The following is a 22604-nucleotide window of genomic DNA, read 5'->3' as shown; positions in this document are numbered from 1 at the left end:
TCTATTGTGAATGTAAGCCCGAATAGACCACCTCGGAATAAACAAAGAAGTGCAGTAATTTCCTACATGTACAGAATTACACACAATTTGAGATAGGTCAAACTGCATGTAAATGTCAAAGTTGTTTTTCTGCCCCGGAAAATTTGGGTAACCTGTGCAATATGACCGCTCCAGTATCCAGTCCCAAGCGATGGTGCCTTATCAAACAACGAAATTAATTTGGTGTCAACGTCTGATTTTGTTAGATGAATCATAGCTACGGCTGTGTGTGGAAACTTCTTGACAAAGGGCCTGTAGTAGACACACAAGCCAAGGAATCTATGTACCAGCTTTTTGTCAACAGGCTGTGAGAACTTTGTGATGGCAGCTGTCTTCTGCAGGTGAGGACCAAGGAGGTTTAAAAAAAAAAAAAAAGCTGGAGTGGTAGTACCCATAGTTGCACCAGCAGAGAAGAAGCCAAAGCTTGTCCATACTTCACCTCCGAAAGAGGGCCATAACAGCTAAGTCTGCTTGCAGCTCGACTGCTTTTTTTCAGTTATTGTACATGTTAGGCTAAGTGGGAAATAAAAGCTTGTGATTTGTGGCTAAAGCACTAACTTTAGCTATTTACTGATAACATGATGTGGCACACAACTTGACAAGATGCTTAGGCTTCCTTCACAAACCAATTACAGAAAGACATTGAACAATTTCGGTCGACAAAATTAGCCACCTTGAATAGCACGGAGTGGGAAGAAAGTGGCTTGTATATTTTCAACTATTCACTAACGTTTTCTCATGCCATTAGCAAGATGACAGCCATGCAGCTTCACTTTTAGAACATCTTTACTCCAGCAATTTTCTTTAAACCTCCTTGGTAGGGACACACTCGATCCAGACTTGCTAATGATGTATGTAGCTCAGGAACAGGAATTCTTCATACATGAAGCAGCACTTTTCCGGCTTCAAAGTGAGTTTGGATGACTCGATTACCTCCAGAACGGTTCCAAGCCGCCTAATGTGATTGGTGAAGTTTGCAGCAAAGACGGCATCATCCAAGGGCATGAAACAGGTCTGCCACTTCAAGCCAGCCAGTACAGTGTCCATCGTGCACTGGAAAAGTGCCGGTGCTGAGTAAAGCATGAATGACAGGACTGTGAACTTGAAGAGGCCATCCGGTGCGATAACTTCGGTCTTCTCTCGATCCCTCTCATTGACTACAACTTGCCAGTAACCAGTCTTGAAAGCGGTCAACAAAAAATACTTTGCATTGCAGAGTCGGTCCAGTGCATTGTCCAGAAGGGGTCCAGATGGGTACACGTCCTCCTTTGTGACTTTGTCCTGGCAACAGCAATCAATGCCACACGCCACACGCAGATCGCTACCACAATATCTGGGCATGCCCCGCAGCACCACACATCATCAAACATAGCACCAATCCTACATACAGATTCACCATGCCAGAGCAGTCAGAGGCCCTGCTGCTCAGTGAATGCCCGGAGGATCAAATCTGGGTTGTCCGGCTGGCCGCCGCCACCTGAGAAAGGGAGGCTTCAGTGGGGCTAGTCTCCTGGCCTCCCGCCTCCCTTGACCCCAGCAAGCACTTTTCATCATCATCATTTATTATTCCCTTAAGTGCCCCATGTGGGGTAATACATAAGGGGGAGGGGGCAAAACAATAATACAAACATCGAAGGAGTGGTCATGTACAAAGCAACAAAAAGCAACAACTGAGAAGACACTGCAAAAGGAACACAGGTTTTTGCATAATTAGTTGAAAATATGGGTGGTTAGTGACTCGAAATTTCGAAGGGTTTCACATTACAACAACGGATTCCGGAAGCGAGTTCCATTGTTCTACTGCAATGGGAAGGAAGGATTTGTTGAAAGTGTTTGTAGAACCATGAAGGTGTTGGATAAAGACTTGAATAGATGATGTGATGAGCGCACAGGTGGAAATAAAAGCGACGAACGAAGGTCAGGAAAATTATAGTACAATTTATGAAATAGGCAGAGTTGCGAAATTATACATCTTGATTCTAAAAGGGGCAGACCAATAGATAATTTCAAGTTAGTAACGCTGATAGTGTTGTCATAATTCGATAAGATAAAACAGGAGGCACGATTTTGAGTAGCTTCTAAAGTGCCAATCAAGTACTTTTGATGCGGATTGCAAATTGTAGACGCATATTCTAATTTGGTACGGATGAAAATTTCATATGCTAATTACGAATCAACGGAGGAGACAAGAATAGGGACCTTTTAATATAGTTAAGGGATCTTGAGGCATCGGCTGTTATTTGTAGAATGAGGTTCGACAAATTTAGTTTGTTAGTGATGATAACGCCAAGGTAGTGGTAACTGTCGACCTCAGATAAATTCACAGAACCTAAAGAGTATGGAAATTTAGATATAGAGCGATTACGTGATACATGCATTAACTTGCATTTCCAGCGTGAGCACCACTTGTCAATAGAATTTAGGTCATTTTGCAGAATGGTTTGGTCAGTCTTAGTAGTGACACAACGGCAAATAACACAGTCATCGGCGAATAGACGTATTGTAGATGATATGTCTGTCGGGAGGTCATTAATGTATATTAGAAAAAGGAGTGGGCCGAGGACAGATCCCCGTGGCACACCCGATATTACTTTGGTAGTATCTGAACATAGACCACCAACACAGGTGAACTGGAGGCAATCTGTCAGGAAGCAGATGATCCATGATAGGACTAGTGGGTCGAGGTGAAGGCATGAAAGTTTGGACACTAGTCGATGATGAGGGACGCGAACGAAAGCCTTTGAAAAATCTGTGTAAATTACGTCAGTCTGAAATGAAGAATCTAAGTTGAGGTGGAGATCTGTGGTGAATTCCAAAAGTTGTGTTTCGCATGATAAGCCCGGACGGAAGCCATGTTGTTTGCTAAAGAAAAAAGAATTTCTGTCGAGGCGGGACGCTATATGGGAACATATGAAAAGTTTACAGGCAATACATGTAAGTGAGATCAGGGGATAATTGGATGGGTCGGAGCACTTAACCAGATTTAAACATGGGGGTTACTTTGCTTAGTTTCCAGTCTTTGGGCATAGTACCCTCACTTATAGACTGCGTAGAAATTATTTGTAATATCTGGCAAGAAATGACATTAGTGGCTTTCAGTATCTTCACCGGTATGTTGTCAGGTCCGGGGGGCTAGATATTTTAAGTTTATTGATTAGGCTAACGATACCTTTAGCAGTTACATCAATGGGAGGCATTTCAGTGCCGCAAAATCTCGGTAAAACAGGGATGTCGGTGGAAGATTCACAAGTAAAGACTGAAGAGAAGTTTGAATTTAAGACGTCAGAATGCTTTTCTACTGGAGCATGGGACCCATCAGGATTAGTTATGGTAATGTTATGCGACTGATTTCTATTTGGTGCGAGTATTTTCCAAAATTTTTGGGGGTTTACACGGATGATATTGAGAAGATCCTGGTGATAACATTTTTTCTTAGAATGCTTCAGAAGGCTGTTGTACTCGCGCAGGCAGTTAAAGTATTTATTCCATGTTGCGGCAGAACCACATTTTTTTGCCACTCTGAAAAGGCGCTTTTTCTTTTGTGCTAGTTTCTTTAGTTGGTTTGTGTACCAAGGCTTTCCTGTGACACCACAAATGCAAAAAAGGGGTACGTAATATTAAGCTGAGTAGCTTTTGCTTATACAACAGCCAGTTTCCATCAACAGACCTTGTGAAAGCAGTTTCTTTTAGGTATTCAAAAAAAATATATAGTTCAGTGTTAATTTGGAAAAGTCAGCTTTGTTGTAGTCCCGTATTAATTTTATTGAACGCTGTTTGATTGGAACAGGGATATTAAAATTGAAAAGGACAATACTGTGATCGCTCAGCCCATTGACACATGCTAATGACTGAATGTATTCGGGTTGAGAAGTGAGGACCAGGTCAAGGGTGTTTGAGCCACATGTAGGAAAGTTTACTGTTTGTGTAAGGTTGAAGTTTAAGGCTAAACCAAGGAAATCTTTTGACTGGCGGGATGATGCTGTTACATTGTCCCAGTTGATATCCGGAAAGTTAAATCACCACAAATAATATAGTTAGCACGTGGGAATTGTGAGGTTGCATCTAAAATGACAGTGTTAAGTTCGTCCATCAAGGAACGGTCACAATCGGGTGGGCAATAACGCATGTGCATGTCGGCATGGATATGTGCACAGAAAGAATTTCGTGAGCACAATCGTTCGGGAGCTGCTAACAAGGAATGATGTTTTTCGTGAAGACAAGAATGGCACCACCCCTTCATTCCTTCCTATCGCGTCTGAAAACAGTAGGGGGAATCTGCATGCAGTAGCTCAGTGCCATCTATGTCAGCGGTTAACCAAGACTCAGTGAAAATGGCCATGTCTGTATTATTGTCATCGAGAAGGGCTTCAACGGTATCTTTTTTTGACATGTAACTGCAAACATTAGCCAGTATAACAGATAGTATGTGATTGCGTGAAGTGTCAACAGGGTTTAGTAGTGGCTGGGGGGGAAAGGCGTGTGCTGGGCAAGCCTGCAGTGATGGCTAGGATTTAACTTCTAAAACTGAGTCTGATTGCGGGTCATAAAAAAACTGCCTTTCATCCATCTGAAGCTTATCGAAGCGTATCTTGAAAGTGGAGGCGTTGTTTTGTTTCGCATAGGCGTACAACTTTTTGCTTGCAAGCCGGATGTGCGATGAAAAATCTTCTTGGATAGAAATTGTCGAACCTTTAAGGCTAAACCCCATGAGCACGATTTTGTGCGCGACAGCGACGAGCGACGGCTTCGAGCGACGGATCGGGCCATCGCGTGAACAGATCGCTCGGTCTCGTCGCGCGATCGCTCGGTTCTGCAAATCTAGAATTCGTCGCTCATCGCCCGGAAGTGCTATGAGCGACTAGCCAATAGTGTGAAGCCGGAACTGGATGTACCTACATAACTCAAGTATTTCCGATTGTCGCACGGAACGAGCAAACGATTGAATTTTTATACATGCAAAGATAAGAACCTACTGGAAGACCTTCAGAAATATTTTATGCTGCTTTTTACAGTAAAACACATCAACTTAAGTTAATAAAGCAAGCGCCACGCTAGTTTCAGTGCCTATATTGCTGCCCTCATACCGGCAACACTGGGGAGACGTCGCTCCACGGAGGAAGGAAACTAAGGAGAGGCCCTGACGTCACTCTTTGTGAAGCAAAAGTGAAGCCGGAATTTGGCGTTGCTCATGGCGATGCTCCGCCTTTTGGGCCACCCTCCTCTCTTGTTTACATCTTTCGCGAAACCACGCCGCGCTGCGCGTGGTGTCGCGCGCGCTCGCGCAACATCTGGCAGAGCACGGTGCAGGTAACACAGCGCAACAAGACACGGTGATTAACGCAAACCCGCCCACTCAGCGCCTTTGCCACGGCCCGAAAGCTACCAGAGCAACACGTGTGAGCGCTCAAAACCATAACAACGCCGCCATTGTGGCCCAAAAGGCGTGGACATACAACAAAAAAAAATAAAAAAGCAGCAAAAAAATGAGAACCTACTACGTCATTTCCGCCACACTTTTCTCCGAGCGCGCGGAGGGGGTAGGGCATCTCCTTAGTTTCCTTCCTCCGTGCGTCGCTCGAAGTCGTCGGTCGCATGGGGTCTTGTAGGCGACCAGCGAACGCGACAGTCATCTCCATCGCGTCGCTTGTCACTGTCGCGTGCAAGATCGCTTGCATGGGGTTTATACTTTAAGCTTTGGCCCGGCAGACAGAATGCTACACTTATATTTGAACCGCGCGAGTTTCATTATAATTGCTAAATGTTTAATGGCCTGGAAACGGCCAAGCCTGTGTGCGCGTTCTATGTCATTTTTGGGGATGACAATTTGAAGTTTATCTGCACACAGTGAAATAACACGAGACTCTGATTGCTCCAAAGTTTCATCACACACATCCTCAACACCGAAAAAAAGTAGGTTGTCCTGGTGTAGGCGGTTTTCCGAGTCTTCGCATTTCTGTACGAGGTTGTTTATTTGTGAAGTGAGTTTAATTATTTCAGGGTTGTTATTGGACACAGGTATCGAGTGACTTGATTTATGAGCATCTACAATTTTCTCAAGGGCGTCAACGAGGGTGGATAACTTTTAATAAAGTTTTCTCTCTCTCTCTCTATGCATAAATGCAGAGTTCCATTCTTCATCTTTGCCAACACTGCAGGAGACGCCCATGTGCTCTTCGATAGTTAGACAATTTTGTTGTCCCACAGCATTGCATCAACTTGTTACGTTATGGCTTCTCTTTCTTGTGCCAAAACTTGGTAGGGACTCTTACCGAGCGGTTGAGCACATTGTTCACTTATTATGCGATGCTTAGCAACTGGTGTTTGGCGAGTTTTTGATGACAACAAAAAGCAGTCCTTGTATCGTAGGATGCTTTTGAGCTGTTCCTGTTTATTCCTGAGAAGACTCGAACTAATATGGAAAGCTGGCTCAGGTACTTGAGCTGTTGATATAGGCGGGCTAGAATCTGAAAGCACAGATGCATTGCTGACTGCCGTAATTATGTATGCAATCTTCGTACCCTTGTTGTTTATATTCTTGGCTGAAGTTTGCCACCATTCCTGTGGTTTTCCTATGTGCAATTGAACAATCCCTTTGCAATGCCGATTGCATGTTTGAACAGCTTTTGAGCTGTTCCTGTTTATTCCTGAGAAGACTCTAACTAATATAGAAAGCTAGCACAGGTACTTGAGCTGTTGATATAGGCGGCCTAGAATTTGAAAGCACAGATGCATTGCTGACTGCCGTAATTATGTATGCAATCTTCGTGCCCTTGTTGTTTATATTCTTGGCTGAAGTTTGCCACCATTCCTGCGGTTTTCCTATGTGCAATTGAACAATCCCCTTGCAATGCCGATTGCATGTTTGACCAGCGTTAGTCGCTCTTGATGGTAACTTCCATATCTCTGGTTGCTTTTGCGCTGACAGAAATCGCGATGCTGGCACAATGCAGGATATTGACTTGATCATCAAGTATATTCAGGGCATGGTGACTCAGAATTTTATTCAGTGGTATTGCTTGATCTCTCGACATCATTAATGACTTCGGCTTTAAGTCAATTACTGCACTGTGTTGACTCAATAAATTATTGCCAAGGATTACGTCCTGTAGCCATTGTCGCAGGTTAACAAAGATTGCAGAGTAAGTGCGGTCATGAAGTGCTACTCTTGCCGTGCAGATTATCATCGGCGTTATTACGTGACCTCCTGCTGTCCGGATTTGCGGGCCGTCCAATGATGTCTCAAGTTGATGGTGAAGGATCCACTGACAACAGAATAGTAGGCTCCTGTATTTTATAAAAGAAAATGATACCGCGAAGTGATGCCGAAAAGAAAGGGAAAACAGCGCATGAAAGCGGGTGTCTGCAGGGCTTTATTCATCATTACTGCGAACTACCGTCGCAAAATAGTGAAAGAACGAGTGCTGACGTCTTTTCACTGTCGGCGAGAACGGCGTCGTCCTTTGTGACAATTCATCAAACAACCACACTTCCATCGGTTGCTGCCTTAAGTTTTCCGGATATGGGCTAACAGACCGCCCGCGCGTAGGGCATGTGTACGGTCGGCTCTGCGGCGAGAGGTAGCGGCCTGGCGATGGCGAAGGGGACGGTCGTCGAGGTCTCCACTGAATTGCTGCAATGTCGCATGGTCGTTCGCCTTGTTGTGGACGCGGCACGTTGACGGCGAACCCTCGTAGTTTCATCTCGCGCAGGTGGTCGACGTGCCTCGCTTTTCCGCAGTGATAGCAGAGCAGGCTATCTATCACTAGGTGGTTGGGGGCGTATTCCTTGGCTTCGCCACGTTACAATTGCGTGCTGCAGTGTACCACCAACTTGAATGTCAAGAAGGTTGTGAGAGAGAGCAAGATGTGATGGGAAACTTCCATGCAGGGTGTACGGCCTAGCATGCGCAGTGGCATGGGAAATGGAAAGACAGAGAAGACTGCGTCACTGCGCCTTGTGAATAACGTCAACGGAGGACTTGATGTTGTTTCGTCAAAACATACCAACGCTCAGTGCTCACAATCACTAGGAGTATTCACGCTGTATGTAAAGATAAGCGCACCCAACAAAATTCAGAAAGCTGTGCAAACAATGAAAAAACAATTTTCCGGCGTCTACGACATTTCACCGACCACTCTTTCAACTCACTGTAACAACAGTAACAATATTATTATAAAATAAAGAACCAACTTTATCACCTCCGAGATTGCACAAACATTCGTATCTGATCTTGAAGCCCATGTAGTTGTGCGACTGTGCTTTGTGCTATTGTTTGTGGACGTTTACAAATTAATTACTGTGGGCTTAAACATGACACGAAGTTGATTTTTGTCCAGTAACGTATAACGTTTTTTGTACGTACGCGCACAAGAGCAGCGGTAAATTTGTTATTGCGCGAATCCATCGGCTCTAAGCTGCGTATTTCAGGTTTTGGTTTTGGCTTCCGAAACGTTTGAAAGCTTACACCGTGTTTGAAACCCATCGGGCCATCGGGTTGGAGGCGAATTTGGGCAAGAATTGTGAATGCTGACAAGTTTGACGTCTGTGACATAGTAGCTTATTATTTCTAGTAATGTCTAGGGGTAGCAGATGTGCGGCGGCCGCGGCGGCCTTTCCTTCCACAAGTTTCCTTCAAACCGCAAGTAGCAGTGTACTTTTCATTTATGTTTCGTTTCGTTTTCCCGTGCATTGGAAGTAGGAAAAACGTCCTTTTGCATCTAGAAGTATCTGCGGCAAGCACCCCTTTCTCCTCAGTTTACCGCATAACCGTTGGTACTGCGGGCGAACTTGATAGGTCCGTGCCGAATTTCTAGCATGAAACACTCGGTAGTGCACAAGTCGCCTGATTTCTATGCTGTGAAGATTGTGTTACGTATATAAGGCAGTCTTCTTTTAAAATGAGCGTCGCCGAATGATTTCCTGGCCTGTTGGTTTGCAGCACCTGCGTGTTCGCAAGTTTAGCGTATCAAAAACGCTGCTATAGGCTGCCCGTTAAATTTCCCATGCTTCATTCGGAACATTATGTATAAGAGACAGCGTAGCTTATACGATACGCTGGGCATTACAGGGTGCGACACGCGATTTCGCCAATACTCGTTTCGCAGTACTAAGTGGCCACTTTTCCGTGTAGCGCCAGTGAATGGATCGAATAGGCAAACTACTCGAAGCTCAAGGATGTTACAGACGAGCAACTGGCCAAGTTGAGATTGTGTGGCCTTCATTTTACACCTGAAACGGTCCTGAAACCAGGGCCGACATCGAACGGCATCACGAGGAGGCTTGAACAATGTGCAGTGCCTACCATTCCTGTCTACTGAGGAATGCATCATGTAACCGCGCAAACAACAAAGGACAAAGAAGGAAACACACAGGACACACAGTTCTGTGTGTTTCCTTCTTTGTCCTTTGTTGTTTGCGCGTTTACATGATGCATTCCAATATCGACCAACTAGCCCGCCTATCCCTGTTAAACTGCACTGAGGCCATTAGTCCCACCAAGTTCAGCACAGGCACGTACCCAGAGGAAAGCGCGGCGTGCCCCCCCCCCCCCCCCCCCCCCCCCGAAATTAAGTGGCATAACCCCCCCCACTCACCGCCCATGCCACCACTCCTCACGCACATTGCTAAAGCGCCGCCAAATCAATCTTGGATCTTGAGACTTGACAGCAATTCGGCGGTCAACATTTTGCTGCCTTTTTTACTCCTTTTGGATAGCAGTAGTTATCGGCATCTCCTGGGGTGTGAAGGCCACCTTTCACATCGATCGATTCGGTGCCCACACGATTAATTCAAGATGCGTTCAGTTGTCACTACCTATTCAACGGTCACGATCATTGCTGTTGCTTCATTAATTCAACCTTCTTTGTTAAGACTGATCCAGGGACCAAGAAAGGGATTCGGTTCGTAGCCACTTGGTCTGTATGCTCGTGGAACGAGTTGCGGCCGGAGAAAATGCCATTATTTCCTCAAGTTACGGCTCGCTACGACAATGGCAGATCCTTGGAACCATATACCTGCAATATGGGTTAGATAAGGCAGAAAATAAAATCATGCGAAACAGCGTTCGTCATCAAACCTTGCAATAACCCTTAAACCCGTAAGAAATATGACTGTCACCCATTACCTCGTCTGGTTTATCCCTAATTGTACAGCACTTCTCATGCAAAATTGGCAACTGGAAACAAAAGTCTCAAGGAGTTGAGAAATTAAGCGATCTACTAAGGGAGAGAGCCGAAAAGACATTCAAACAGAAAGGAAAAGCGAAAATTAACAAATATAACCGTTGTTTATGAAAATATTTATGGGTCAACATCTTTTTATTTAAAAAGGAAGCAGAGAAAGCGCCGCCGGAAGTGGAGAACAATTCTGTGTGTTCTGAATGATGCTTCTACAGTTATCAGTCGAGCCGCCTGACGTCCACTTCTCTGCTGTGCTTATGTGGGTGTTTTTCTAACCTTCTGCAGTGGGTGCAGTTCATCTAGAACTGCAGCGTCTTGCACTCTACGCAGTTGTACGGGACTGGCAGCCACGAATCGTTCCGCAACTTCCCAAATAACAATACAAGTAAATTTTGGCACTTAAGTTGGTAGAGCAGTAAACGAGGGATCTGAAAGAATTGTGATGGTTCTGAAAAACATAATTCTCTGTAATTCTTCCTGAGCTAATTAAAAAAAAACGCTGCTAGAAATCTTTATTTTACACTTCCGCTTGTTTGCTTGTTCTTGGCAGTGTTCTTCCTGCACTTCTTTCATGCATGAGTCCATTTGATGTGGCTCCTTGTTTTCCAAGTAAAGGAAAGGTGTATCTCAGGCAATACCTGTCAGATACACCTTATTCCATTTCTCTTTTGCGGACTTGCGCGCCTTTATGGCGAATGGTGGGCATTATTCACATTTGTACTGGTAAAGGTACCCCCCTCCTCCCCTCATTTGCATAGAAAAGTTACCCAGGGTTGCTTCCTCCCCCCCCCATGAAAAAAATTCTGGGTTCGTGCCTGGTTCAGCAGATTCTTCATGGTTGTGTGGAATCACATGTTGATTTTATCTGTACCTGCAACCACGCCTCTCACCTGATTTGCTTGGGAGGATGTGTATACACGCATTTAAAACTTTTTTTACCCTCTATCTTCCAGAGTTCTACAAAGGACCAGTGGGACAAGATGGTATGTTTGTTTTTGTGCATAGACATATATTGTATGTTGCACATATAGGAGTGAAAAGCCTACGTGAGTCTTCTGGCTGAACTGCTGGTTAATTAGACTCAAATTTTGCACACAGGTTGCACTTAGCAGTGAGTGCCTTATTTGTTTGTTTCATCCAGAATAAACGAGAAGTTTGTTTCACCTGCAGCAGTACCAAACAGATTGTACGAATTTCAAGTGAATGGAGCTGTGGCACAGTTTGTCACTGCAGTGATGAAGCGAGGTGCATGCTTTGTTTTGCAAGTTGCCTTATGGTTTCACCCTAGCAATGACAGATGGTCCATTCCCACACATTCTACGAAGTTCCTCTGGCATGGCTGCAGGCGACGCACAATTCCTATTTTTGGGGTGTGAAACAGGCATATAATGAACTCAAACATGGCATTAAAATGCACCCATCATGAAGTGCTGCCTCTATGTGAAACTTGAATGTGTATGAGTGAGTGGTTTAACCACATGGGCAGCGGTGTGCAAAAGTGACAAACCCGTGTGAGTGTGTGCTGAAGAGCATGCGAGCGAAACCTGTCACTGCGCCACTCAGGATCGCACGACATCGATTACAGTGCGGTACGCATGTGCATTCTTGTATTATTTATCGGCATGACCACTCACTCTTTTTGCAAGCGCATGCACTACCCGCCATCGTGGCATAATGGCAATGACGTTGTGCTACTAAGCCCGAGGGTGTGGGATAGAATCTCGGCTGAGGTGGCCGCATTGTGATGAGGGTGAATTGCAAAAATGTCTGTGTACCAGGTGTTGGGTGCAAGTTAAAGAACCCCAGGTGAGGTGTGCTTCAAAATCAGATCTTGGCTTTGGCACGCAATACCCCAGAATTTCATTAATTGAAGCGTGCGCACTATCGCTTGACAAGTTCTACGCGATCAGCCTCTGCAGCGGGCCCCCACTGAGCTACACTTGACAAGCAGCAGCGGCTTGCATAGAATTCGCGAAGCGTTAATGTGTGTGCGCCAGAAAGAGAGCACTGCATCGGAATCAATGTCACGCGAGCTCGAATGGCAGGGTACCAGGTTGTGTTGGCATGTCTGTTACTTTTGGTCACCACTGTACCTGGTGCTATTTGTGCAACGTTGTCTACTTTTAATTTTACTACGGCATAGAAAAGTTGGCACAGCTGCATGCACGTTTAAGTGTGTAACCCTTCGAAAGTGTCAAAAAGCTGGAATTATTTGTAAAGAGTGAAACATATGGAAGGATGTGAGAATATTTTTCTGCTAGCTTGTACAGCCCCTTCATCAGATGGGAGCCTACCTAGCGCTCATGTTCACAACCATACATGCTTCTGCGTCTTGCGTGTAATGGTTCATATGCTTGGAAATATTTTTACCTGTTGCTGGAAGTTGAATGAGAACACCCACTCTAAAACAAGGCACAACAACAAAACAACGCAATTCACTGCTCGCTGGTGGACCATGTTTATTGATGTGCACAATAATTCATTGGACAGGCGGTATTTACAGACCACTCTACTCAAACCCTTGCACTCTAAACAAGTCGCACACTGCTGCTCAGCAGGAATGCTGGTTCACTTACGCTAAACATTCACGCTGGCAGCAGAAAACAGATCACTGCTACTTCTCCGCTGCTGCGGCCAACTGACCCGAATGTGATGTTGGTGCCACTTCGCTTATTAATCATATCATAAGAAGCCAACAAGACACCAAGGACAACATAGGGGAAATTACTTTCATCCTTGGTGTGTTTGTTTGTTGGCTTCATATGATATGATTAATAAAAAAAATTTAGCCGCTTGTTTCCCTTCCTTCTTGTTTGCTTTGCTTATTTGTTGTTTCAAAGCCAAGTTGATCATACATTGCTGTCTCTGGAATAAGCACATATCAAAAAGTTTTCTGCTTTCGCTGTGCACGTGAAATGTCAGTGGAGCAGACCATTAATAATAAACTAGAACAGCCTATTGTCTAGCCTTGCATTCAGCAATGGAATGATGCAAGCAGCTCCTGTGGCACACGTGACATCATCTGGCATATGTATGACCAAACAAATTCAGTTGTTGGAACAGGTGTCATCAGATAGTGCCGAATTTCATAGCTGAAAGGTGGTGCTACCCCGCCCTGTAACTGAGGCATGTGCTTTGGCTTCTGGCCTGCCACAGGTAATCTCAAGTGCAGGATGCCTCTGAGAGAGGTAGATTTGTCAGAAACAGTATAATAAGCAGTTACTTCTATGATTAAATTTCTCTTCTCTGCTTGGCAAAAGAAAGACTAGCGGAATAAAGAACTGAAGGCAAAATGGGAATTTTTGACTTTTTTTTTTTTTAATCTACCATTTGTGTCAACTTTTGTTCAGAAAGACCATAGTATTGTGTGCCCATTAACATGGCTCTTCCCAATAGTTAGTGCATAAAGGTGGTTTTAAGAGCTGTGCTTCAACATTTTCTCATTTGCAGCAGTGTTTGGGTAGCTTGCCTTACAACCACAGTTTATTCACCTACCTTATCTGCAAGGCCTGTGGAATTCATCTAAGAAATGAGTTATAGTGCTAGTATACTTGCAGGATGGCTTATGCAACTCTACTTCGGTTGCATATGCAATCACTGCAGGCTGTATGCAGGGTATCTAATAAAAGGTTACCCCTTCTAGCTAAAATATGTGCACACAGAGTAGTTACGACTGTTGCCCCAAAATAGTGGTAAGCAGCCTTATTCCTGAATACAAAGAGTGCCTGTTTAAGATATCTGCTTGCTTCATGTGGAAAACAAATGCAGTAAAAGGCATTGCATGTGCTTGGAATGCGAAGTGCTCATAAACTTACAGCCCCCTAATTTTTTATTTGATTTGCTACGAACAGACATTTCACAGTGATTTTCAGTTGCAGCCAGGATGTCGGAACCCTACATATAGTTTGCCTGCCAGTTAGGAGTCGTTTTTAGTAAGTTTGCTTCGCCTTCAAGTAACAAAATCTACATCAGTGCAGCAGAAGTGGACATGCTGTGTATGGTTATAAACCTACATAGTAATTTCCTCTGCTGTTCCTCGGTATGTACAGCCATAGCTGCAACACTTGGCATAAAGGAAACAATAAACACTAAGGTAAAACACGCCAGTTTTGTTTGTGCTTTTGGATTCCACAAGAACGCAACACTGCTTCTTATCTACCCCTTAAAGGGTTCCTGAACCACCGTTTCTGGGTGAAAAAAAAAATGGCCAGGCTTAGCTTGGTTAAGCCAAGAATGCGTTGCATATTGCGCGCGAGTTGGGGCCCAGCTTTTCCTCCGGCTGTCGTGACGTCACGTCACGTGGTTGCGCTAAAGGTCAATGGTGGCTGCCCGGCCGCGCCCAAGGGCTGAACTGAGTGATTGCAATATGCAACGCATAAAACTCTAGTGTAGGGGTATGAGCCACTATGATGGCTCATACCCCCAATGGTGGCTGCGCGGCCGCGCCCAAGGGCTGAACTGAGTGATTGCAATATGCAACGCATAAAACTCTAGTGTAGGGGTATGAGCCACTATGATGGCTCATACCCCCAATGGTGGCTGCGCGGCCGCGCCCAGGGGCTGAACTGAGTGATTGCAATATGCAACGCATAAAAAGCAGTCTGCAGATAGCATAGGTTGCTGTAAACATCTCAGCCAAATTTCGCAGTCTTGCATGGCACATGGAGCTCGCAAGTGAAGTGCAAAGTCACTTTTTTCTCAAACACTTTCTTTTCAACAGAAGCCTTCTCACTCTTTTTGTGCTTGCCACATTTTCTCGTATGTACAATAGATTCCCACACGTGGCTACTATTGACTAATAGCTTACGTCAATCAAGAAATGTGTTTAGGTGAGTTTGCTTCTTCCTACTGTTGCTGGGTATGTTTATTGACCCAGTTTAATAAACAGTCTGAACTAATCAAAAATCTGCATCTCAAATTTCGACAAGAAGTACATGCTTCTTGAAGTATGACTAGCGTACTATAGCTAACTGTCGTCTGCTAATGCTTGGCCATACCTACTCGCCGTAGGGATGAAACTTTGGCCACACTACTTATCACTGTTGTAGCTGTTGGATCTTGATTGCTAATTTTGATTAGTTTTGAACACTCAACTAGCCTCAAACCATGCAAAACTTAATATCAGACCACACATACGTTTGGCAGCGTGCGCTCACTCCTGGCCGTTTCTGGCTGGACACCTTGACAGACCTTTCGTCGCATTGAGCTATTGTGCAAAATGCCGGCAGAGGTTTACGCGGATCGAGAGACTCACAAAAGGATTTCCAGTGTTGATTTTGCAGCACAGCAAGACGATGTTGAATTTTCTTCGGAATATGTCTGGCCTCTCTAAGGTCGTAAACCGATTTAGTCCATCTGTACCATCGCTCCGCTCACCGGCGGATTGCACGGAAGCTCTGTATTTCCGCATCAAAATCTGTGTATTTCTACAATGGCCGAAATGAACGCATAGCATCCTGCATAGCCTTGGCGATCTCAATTTCTAGTGTGGACGAAAAGCCTTCACGGCACAGTCCGTGGACTTTGAACAGCTCCTCAACAGTGTCGGCCATTTAAATCTCTAGCCTTACAACAAGGATGCCGAGAAGTCGACGTAGCCGAAGATTACTGTGCAAGGATTGCGGATCCGATGTTCACCCATTCACCTTGCGCACCTATTCCTATTATTGTCCCCCCTTGCTCCTGAGATCCTCGTATGGACGCTCCTTTCTCCATCGAAAAGAACTGGAGGCCGCACTTGCTGGGTGCAGACCTTCTTTGTCACCAGGACCCGATGACATCACATACTCTGCGCTTGCAAACCTTGGTCATAAGGCCAGAGATGCACTTCTTGGCCTATACAACGCATCATGGCATGACGACCTGGTCCCTACCACGTGGAAATCCAGTCGCCTTGTTCCACTCCTCAAGCCTGGCAAGTCTCCATTGGAATTGTCATCTTACCGTCCAATAGCACTGGCCAGCTGTGTCGGCAAGGTAATAAAGAGAATGATCCTTACACGGTTAGAATGGTACTTGGAATTTTACAACGTCTATCCAGAGGTAATGGCTGGCTTTCGACGCAGACGCTCGTCAATAAATAGCATTATTGACCTTGTAACATATGTACAGCACCAGAAACATCTTAAGCAAATTACTGCGGCCTTATTCCTTGACGTTAAAAGTGCATACGACAATGTCCATCATCATGCGATTCTGGACGCCTTAGACACTTTAGGGATCGGTGAACCCGCCTTTCGCTGGATATGCAGCCATTTGAATGGAAGCTCTTTCTTTATTTTGACTGGAGACGGACCAACGCCGTCTAGCTATACCAGTCATAGTGTACCACAAAGCGGAGTACTCAGCCCGACTCTGTTCAACCTGGTGCTCATTGGTCTCGCCGATTCGTTACCGCAAATCGTTCAGCTCTCTGTATATGCAGACGACATTTGCATATAGGCCTCAGGAGTGACACGTCTACAAGTCCGCGCACGACTTCAGAAGGCTTCAACAGCCGTGTCAACATACCTAAGAAGGCAAGGCCTGGAGCTTTTCCCTGAGAAATGTGCACTCGTTGCCTTTACTCGCAAAGCGATGGCCCCGTATGCTTTGCGGATTAATGATCAAACTGTACGATACAGACAAACGCACCACTTTCTTGGCTTCATCATTGATAGCTACTTGTCTTGGAGCCCTCACGTCTTGTACATGACAAAGCGTTTGGCCGCCATCGTGGACCTTCTTGCATTTCTCGGCGGGAAGTCCTGGGGCGCAACAGTACCATGAATGTTGCAACTATATAAAGCACCGTTTTTGGGCTTCCTGCGGTACAGCTTACCTGTACTAGGAAATACTCGCACTTCAAATATCCGCAAACTTCAGAGCGTGCAAGCACAAGCTCTCAGAACTTGTCTCGGTCTCCCCAAAACTACGTCATCGATTGCGACAATGACCATTGCCGGAGACACTCCTTTGACAGTCTATATATATACAGATGTCCTGAGAGCCGATATCCGACACCTGACTCGGATTCCCTCACACCATCTTACTTGCTTGCCAGCAAAAAGGCCACATTCAACCTTTGTCAAAAGTGTTGTAAGACATCAGTCCTACTTGCCATCAGATTTTACGTCTGCTACATGATTATCAGATCCATTGTGGTGTCTGCACTCGCCGCAAATGTAATTGACAATCCCAGAAATCGGAAAGAAAGCTGGAGCGCCGTTGCAAGCTTTGAAACAAGCAGCTTTGGAACACATTCACAACGTACACAGATTCCAGCAACATGTCTACATAGATGGTTCCGTAAAACTCAACAGCTCAGCTGCTGCAGTCATCATCCCAGCAAAATCTGAAGAAATCAAATTAAAAACTTCATGTGTGACCACATCAATGGGTGCTGAACTTGCGCCACTACGTGCTGCACTTGATTTAATTAATCAGGAACCACCGCAACAATGGACAGTCTTTAGTGACTCCAAGGCAGCCCTTCAGTGCATACAAATCCCAATGCGCCACAGACCCAATGAACAACTGGCCTCAGAAATCCGGCACATGTAACATCATAGCCATGACAAGGGACACAACATAATCTTTCAATGGCTTCCAGGACATTGCAACATCAGCGGGAATGACCAAGCCGCCGAAGCCGCCCGATCTGCACATGAAAATGGTCAATGTGTCTTGATTCTGCTTTCGCGAACAGACGCTGTGGCTGGGCTGTGACTAATGTCCTGTGAATGTACTTTGCCTCTGTGGGACTCAAACGCTTTCATCATGTGTCATTTGCATTCATTGTCTCCGGACATACGGATGCACCTACCGCCTGGCTTACCACGACGTGAACAGACCATGCTGTACCGTCGGCGTCTAGGCGTTGCACTTACGAACTCATATGCTTTCCTTATTGGAATGGCCAACAGCCCCACGTGTGCTGCATGCAACATCAATGAGACTCTCCCACATATCTTTGTCTGCCTGAGATATAGTGCCCAGAGACAAGTGCTGTGCACAGTACTGGACCAGTTGGACAATCGTCCACTATAAGAATTCAAAGCTTTGGGTCAGTACTCCCTCAGAATACCCATGCTAAAGGCCTTACTCACGTTATTAAGGTTCCTGCAGTCTGCGGTGCTTCACGATATACTGTAAGAACGCCGCCCCCTACCGCTCTGTAGTGTACGCGGTTTGGTCGTGCTCATCTGTATTTCTTTCTATCTCCCTCTTCCGCTCTCTTTCTCTTTTTATCCCCTTTCACCCTTCCCCCGTGCAGGGTAGCCAACCGGAACTGCCTCTGGTTAACCTCCCTGCCCTTCTCTGTGCAAAATGCGCAATTTGGATGTGGCTACTGTCCGTCGGTCAAGCTGGTGCATGACAAAACTGGTCTGCTCCACCTAGCACAGCCATACTGGAATCACATGAGTGCGACCACGCACTCCAGCCCTATCGTGCATATAGTTAGCCACTACAGTTGCACTTAGCTGCCTCTGCAGTATAGCACAGCTACGTTGCCAATGCATGCATACTGCTGGGTGCTGCAACGAACCCGCTGCTCGCTGTGCAACTGCATACTCTGATTGGTGCCTGTGGATGATTTGACTCAAGGCCTGAGCGCCAACATCTGATGAACAGGTCATCTTCTCCCCGAATTGCACACGCTCTATGTATGTCACCATCATGGTCAAAGTTTGTTACGTTAAGAATCCTTCCAGCGTGAGTCCGGATACAACATTTTTCGCTTAGCTGATGTGTGCGCTACCAACGTACTCACATGAGTGAACATAAAGTTTGTTCAATCCTCGTAAGTTGTCTGATTGCTGTAGATATAAGTGTAAAAAAAATTGTATTACTCATGTCACTCGGTGTGAGAACAGCTATGCATAGCTATCTAGTACATAGTAACACAGCAAACCATAAACTCAACCGTAATCCGAGAGATAGCCTCTGATTTTGGCACATCATAGGCACGTAAATTGAAAGTAGTGGCGCTTATGTGAACATCCAAAATTGAACTGTGCACCATGGTGACATTCAGTAGGTGGAGCGCTGCAGGCACCATGAAGGGGATCACAGGCGATCTTTCATTGCCAATAACTCCACTTCTGCTGAACACATTGAAGTGTTTTTTGCTACAAAGTATTTCTGAAGTACACGAGCGTATTTTAATGCCAAATGCATTCCTCAACTTCTCGATAAAAAGTAGTTCAGGACTCCTTTAAACATCTGCAGGCAAGTCAACTTGCCACCATCCTTTTTCAGCAATTAGAGTTGATTTATTCACTCTGGAAAGCAGCACCACACATATAAGGGGGTGCTGCAACACCTGTCACTAAAGCTCCAGAATGTGTCTATTAATTGTAGACAATTGCCTCATGAGACTTTTCCAAGAACACATTTTTGAATGCACATCGCATGAAGAAAGGCATCGTAGCCAAACTTTGCCATTGCCACGACCTCTTGGTGTTTTCCTTCTTTTCATCGTTTCAACTGTGCTCAATTTTGTGTCACTGAGGCTGTGTGAAAACACGACCGCCATTTTCCACCCTCCATCACGTGAGCTCTTGTACCAACACAATCTTTTCATCAGGTGACATGACCCTTTATTGTGTCACCAGACCTCATAGTTGGCACAATTGGATACCTTAGAGGCTATAGTGTCGACACGGTGACATAATTCTCTGCCGACAGATAATGCGACCAGTTTATTAAATACCTTTCTGTTGTAACTTTTGTAGGAGGCACTGCTTAGTTATGACATCTAAAATAAATCTGACCAATGGCCACTGTGTTTATAAGTACATATGAACACATATGCATGAAAAGTAGCAGGTATTTCAGAAAATGTGGGAAAATAGCAGGCAGTATAGTCTAGCAACTAAGCAAATCTTTTTTCTATCTTCAGAAAGCGTTGCAGGGCTGCTTTAAACACAGAGCCACGAACTTCATAAGCTATCTTTGGGAACATTGATGGTTGCAAGCAAAATTGACGTGCTAGTCCTTCAGTCTTCTTTAAATCCATTCTTTCATGCTGAGTGCCTGAGGGATAGACTGAGCTCGCAATGTTTATAGCAAATGTGTAGTAGACCTGCTGGCCATCGTGAGGACACTGCTTTCCTGCAAAATTAAGGGGAGTACTGAGGATAATGCAATCGGTGAATATTTTCAGTGAACTTATGGGGTTGTTGAAAGGTGCTTCTCAACACCACGCTTATTGTATAAATTTGTATTCTTGCCACCCTTTGTTTTAATCTTAAAGGCTGCGCATATATGTCGCAACACAAACACAACATGCTTCTTGCCATAGTTACCTTTCAGTCCACTTAGGACTATACCACTATTGACGTCCTTTGCAGAACCGGTGGTGCAATGAAGCTCATCTTGACAATCTATTGAGCACAATATAGGTTGATGCAGCACATTGTTGGAGTATACCTGCCAACTTTTACAATTTTATCGTAAAATGCCAGATTTTTCAGCTTCTTTACGGGTGTCATAATGACACCAATAATCTCGCAATTTTCTGGCTTTTGTACCTCTTAAGAAACGGTCTGAAATATTACAAATGTTTGCGTCCTACAAATGTTTGCCTAATTAATTTTAGTGCACTTATGTTTTAGTTTAGGTAACTGAGGGGCTAGTTCACCTCTGGATTTTGTATCAGCATAGACATTTCTCTCTCTAGGTTCTATGCATGGCGCCATCGGTGTGTTTCGACAGTTTCATGCTGTGCTACTTTGTCCGTGAGGTTTGTCGCATGCTTTGCTGCTGCAGGGAACTTGCAGCCTCGATGTCGGAAAAGAGGCACTTTCCAAGTGTTTATTCTAATTTATACCAGAGATTCCCTGTGGATTCAGAAATTGTGCAAGGGGGAGAAGTATGCATTTGGCAGCGTTTGCAATTACGACGTTAATGTTTTCCATGCCAGTCGGCGGAATATCATGAGTCACCTGAATACAAAGAAACATAAGGAGGGAGTCAAAGTTGTTGAGACCACCGAAACATTGGGTGGCTTTTTTTTATCTTCAGAAGTAGATCATTCTGCAACTGTGGTAGAGCGCCTCATCATGACGTTCCTTGTAGAACATATTACCTTCTGTGCAGCTGACCATGCTGGTGATCTGTTTCGGAAAATGTTCCCCTGATCAAAAGAAGCACAGAAATACGCATGTGCCTGCACTAAGACTGCTGCAGTTGTGAAGGCAATGGCCGGCTGAGTTACAAGCAGTGCTTTTATATGTCTCCGTTCCAGGCCGTTTTCTATTGGTGCGGAAGGTAGCAGTGACGCTGGCTATGATACCAAACTTTATTCCTGGCGATATTGTTAGCATAACGGGGTTTGTGATGCCCGCTTTGGAACATGACTCAACTTTGCAATTGCCTACCACCATTACAGTGTGCAGTTAAGATGTTTGTTTTTGGTTGAAACGGTTTTGAATGGAGAGTGCATTAGTATTTTGTCTAATAATTTGATCTTTAGTATTGTTCACCAAATTTTACTTTTTTTTTTTTGCTTTGTTCTTAGTATGTGCAGTGGACGCTCTTTAATTGGAACCTTAAGGGACCAGGAAAATTGGGTCCGTTTATCAGGAGTTCCATTTACTGAGAGACGAAGCGGAATACAATTGCATGAATACAAAACCAACTAGCCATGGGGATGGTGTTCTGTTTAAGAAACAGTTCTGTTTAAATGATTTCTGTTTATCGAGATTCCACTGTATACAGCTTTTCAAGCTGGCCAGATATTTCGAAGTATGATAGCGCACATGTTGCTTCATTTGAAACAGAGTATGTTATACACACCTTGCTTACATTGCTCTAAATTTCCAGGTCCACACTTGTCTTCAGCGAGCATTCCACCTCACACGATCTCGTTGCCTTCCTTACCTCCTCTTACATTGTTGTGCCCTGCTGCCCCATCACTCTCTGCCTCCTATCCATCACCTGATGAACTTTTATCTCTTGCCTCCTCTCAGAGTCCTGCTGCACCTCCTTCCCCTGCTGCACCTTTGTCCCCTGCAGTCACCTCTAGTCTATTCACACCTTTGACACCGAAGACAGAAGATTTCAAGGACTCTTCAAAGGTGTTCTCACAGTAGCCACCATCAGGCCCAGAGGAAGTCCATGGTATGTGACAGACATTTTAAACAACTGTAAAGAACACACTAAGGACAAACGTTAATGGTGTACTGAGACATTTTCCCGAAATTGTAGAAAATTAGCTGCATGTCAAAAGTTTAAAGGTGACAGTTGGTGAATACGAAGGCTGGGAAATGCTTACTGTTCATTAAATTTGATGCTGAAGTTGTGCTTGATAATCCCAAACTTGTCATCATTGACACAATTGAGATGTGGTGACCCAGAGTAACATGCGGCCATCGTGTAGAAATAATGCTAAGTGTGCCGATA

At 44.8% G+C, this 22604-nt stretch overlaps 1 protein-coding gene across 8 annotated transcripts in view; it reads left to right on the top strand.

Annotated features, from left to right (window-relative positions):
- The window catches only part of LOC126522747 (uncharacterized), a 61504-nt gene that overhangs the window by 31180 nt on the left and 7720 nt on the right, over positions 1-22604 (top strand). For 7 of the 8 annotated variants that reach the window (XM_055066554.2, XM_055066552.2, XM_055066551.2 and 4 more), the window contains 2 exons: positions 11171-11200; positions 22172-22322. The gene's annotated coding sequence lies outside the window, so the exon portion shown is untranslated. Of the gene's footprint in view, positions 1-11170; positions 11201-14988; positions 15047-22171; positions 22323-22604 lie in introns of all 8 variants that reach the window. The other variant, XM_055066549.2, reaches the window with a different exon arrangement.

This window comes from Dermacentor andersoni, chromosome 6 (genome assembly GCF_023375885.2).
Source record: "Dermacentor andersoni chromosome 6, qqDerAnde1_hic_scaffold, whole genome shotgun sequence".
NCBI lineage: Eukaryota > Metazoa > Arthropoda > Arachnida > Ixodida > Ixodidae > Dermacentor > Dermacentor andersoni.
This window is presented reverse-complemented; position numbering and strand designations above follow the sequence as displayed.